Raw genomic sequence first — 3456 nt, forward strand, 5'->3', positions numbered from 1 at the left:
GACCTTGTCTGTCATCCATTTCTTGAAGGATTCATATGTCCTAGAAATCAAAACATCTGGAAAGGGGTACAATATTTCTCTATATAACAAATTTCCCCAAAGAGAGAAAACAAGCTTGTCAGGGAAGGTGGGGCTAGAACGTTCCTCCTTGACTGCTGGATTTCTGTGTGGAGGGAACCGATTTTGCATGCTGAAGCAGCCCATCTCATTATTTCTGCAGTTACGGACAGAAGCAGCATAATTAATGGCAAATGGCTGGGAAAGGAAGCAAGGAATATCTCGGTCACCCTTGAGTAAGGCTTGGCTAGCAGTTCCTGAGCTGGACGCCAGCTGCTGATGTCACTAGGGGCTGCCAGCCAATCAGCAATCATACATCTGGGGAACGCTGGCTGAGAGACCCTGCCCTCCCTCCTGCATCCCACCCATTCCTTTGATTTCCCTGCAGCAATAGCTTCCACCACAAAGTACTGGCTGGCCATGGCTGATTGCACTGTATGTCTGCTGCAGGGATGGATGAGGCCCATGCATAGGCCCAGCTTTCCTGGGTTTGCCAGTAGGCCATGCCCCTTCAACTGACCCTTGACCCTTTCCCTGCCTCCCAACGGTTTAGTTTGGGCATTCTCCTGTTCTCCCAGTCTTAAAGGTCAAGAACCCTCTCCCAAAGCTTGGTGACCAGGTATGGGCTGTAATGTAAAGCACAGTGGCATTAGTGGCCATACCTGCTTCCCCTTCAGCCCCACAGGAATATGGCTGTTTGAACCTTCTTTTTTTAGCCTTTTTTGTTGATTTAAAGGGTTTTCTGTCCAGCCAAAAAAAAAAAGATCATGAATCAGCATGCAGTCAGAAAAAGAGAGCATATGAGAACTCAAATGTTCTCAGACTCCGTTCAGCGGAGGAGGGAATAATTCCTACTCCAATGCCCATCCTGAGGTCTTGCAGCATTCTAGGGCAGCAGATGATGGGAATGATGGGATTACTCTGTAGCAATTGAGGTTTTTGGCACAGGGAAGTTAGGCTGGGGTAAGAATCTTGGTCAAGCCCACACAGGGTACTCAGAAGTGAGCAAGGATTTAAACGTTGCAAAAAATTCCATGAGTCGGTCCAAGGTCTGTTCCTTGCACTGGCCCAGGTCGTTCCCTTTTTTGTACCCCTTCATGCCAGCTGGTCTGGAGAAAGGAGAGCTGACCTTCCCATTTACTTGCACAACCAATATGCCTATAAAATACAACACAACCCTTGCAAGAATCCTCAACCACACACAGTTGTTCAGTTCCATGCCTTGGAGATATCTTGGGAGGGAAGAAACAGACGTGTTCCAGACAGTGACTAACCTGTTTGACTATGAGGATCCAGTGGCTGCAGCCAAAGCAAACCTCAGCTGTGCTTGTCTGGAATTTGGCAATGTGAAAAAGTGGTTGTTCTAACACAGAAGTTCTGCTCCTTTTGCAAAGCAGGGAGTTCACATCTTGACAAGCTTCCAGCGTGGGTTCACATTTCCTTGCCGCAGAACCAGCCATTGGCTTTGTGCGCACAAGAAGTAAGAAACAAGAGAAAATAGGACTGCCGGAAACATAACTAAAGCCACCAGCATGGGTCTGAATCTGTCAACTGGACCTTGCCCATGAAGATGTGTGTGTGTGTCTGCATGCGTGCGTGCAAGAGAGGGAAAGAGAGAGAGAGAGAGAGAGAGAGAGAGAGAGAGAGAGAGAGAGAGATGCCACATCCTGCTATGTCAGAGTACAGAAACACAGTTATTATTATATTACTCTTGCAAGGAAGCCAAGCAGTTGTCCTCCTCCCCATTTTATCCTCACAGCAACCCTGTGAGGTAGGCCCCACTGAGAGTCCTTGGCTGGGCTAGAATCACAGCTGAGCATTCACCAGAACCCCGATCTCCTGAAACCCCGTCCAAGAATCTGACCATTTTGCCACACTGGCTCCCAGTTGATTAGGTAAAGGCTAGAGTAGAAACAAACTTGCTCCGAAAGTGTGGTTGCTTTCCGTACATTATCCAAATTCAACATGTCAAACCTCTTCCATCCTGATGGTCCAACTTGACTTTGAAGAAGCTCTTGAGGGCCACCACCCACTGGTGGGAGGAACCAAAGACAAAGCGGGGCATCCAATTCGAGTTAGGCAAATATTTCTTTACTTGAAGCACTTGCTAACACCACTGAATAGCATAATAAAATTGTTTAAGACAAAAACAAAACTCAAAAACAAGAAGAATCATAAAATGCAGGTTACAACACAGGTCATCTTAAAAAGGACTCGCTTTGTCCAGTAAAATGAGCACACAGTGCCATCTGCTGGCCAGATAAAAGAATGCAATTTTGCCTTTCCATACAATCTCTGGAGATCACACATTACTGAATTACCTGATAGAACACTTTCTCTCCCAGTCCAAGTGTAGTAAAACTTGCTGGAGGAGGATTATGTAAGCCACTCTGAGTTCTTGTAAGAAAAGGGCAGGATATACATATAATAATATATAAATTAAATAAAACGTAATGGCTTGTTCTTGTGAGCCAGAGATGTTGCCTAGCTTTGCAACTCATCAGGATCAATCTTCTACCTTTCCCACCCATTACTAAGGACTACTGAGATAAGGCTGGGTTGGAGACTCCCCGCAGCAAGCAGGACTGAGAATGGGGGAGGGCAGCAGGGAAATCAGATGAGTGGGGTGGCCTTCCAGTGGGCACCACTGCCTCACTGATTCATGTCTCCCCCTCTTCTTCTTCTGCTTCTGCTTCTGCTTCTGCTTCTGCTTCTGCTTCTGCTTCCCTAAAACAAGTCCTTTTAACCTGCTGCATCCTCTTCCAGTCTCCAATTCCATCTCTACAGATTGCGGGCTTGCTTTTCCCCCTGCCTTTCTGTACCTTCCCCAACCTAAACACTAGGGGGCGCTGTTGTATAGTGGAGCAAAATGGAAAAGCACAGTTATGGGGTAGAGAGTAGCCCTCTGGTTCAGGATTCCCATGAAATAAGATTAGAGAAAGATAAGATGGATAAATGTAAGAAAGAGAAAAGATACAAGCTAGAATCTCATGGATTGCTATATGTCATACATATTGCGCTGCAGAGTGGCTTGGATGTCCCAGTTTAGACAGCACTGTTTCTGCTGCTAGTTGTTTTGTTGGCATGGGAGACGGAGAAGAAACTAGTCCTTATGAAGACAACTTTTCTTTTTGACTTAAACATTTCCTGGATCATTCCCCCACCTCACCATCATATTGTGGGTGGGCATATGGTCACAGAACTTAGACCTGTGACATAAATTGATATGTTACACCCTCATGGTGCATCTGGCTGACGAATGCTATGCTTGTGGTTGATAAGCTCTGTTGTCGTCTCAGGCCCTTGTGCAGCCCAGCAGAGAAAAAAGGCACAGTTTCGCTTTCACAGGGTCCTATTTTCCAACCGTGGCTTTTTGCATGTGTATGCAAGCAATGTTTC

The sequence above is a fragment of the Varanus komodoensis genome, unplaced genomic scaffold, assembly GCF_004798865.1.
Source record: "Varanus komodoensis strain SLA01 unplaced genomic scaffold, ASM479886v1 scaffold19, whole genome shotgun sequence".
NCBI lineage: Eukaryota > Metazoa > Chordata > Lepidosauria > Squamata > Varanidae > Varanus > Varanus komodoensis.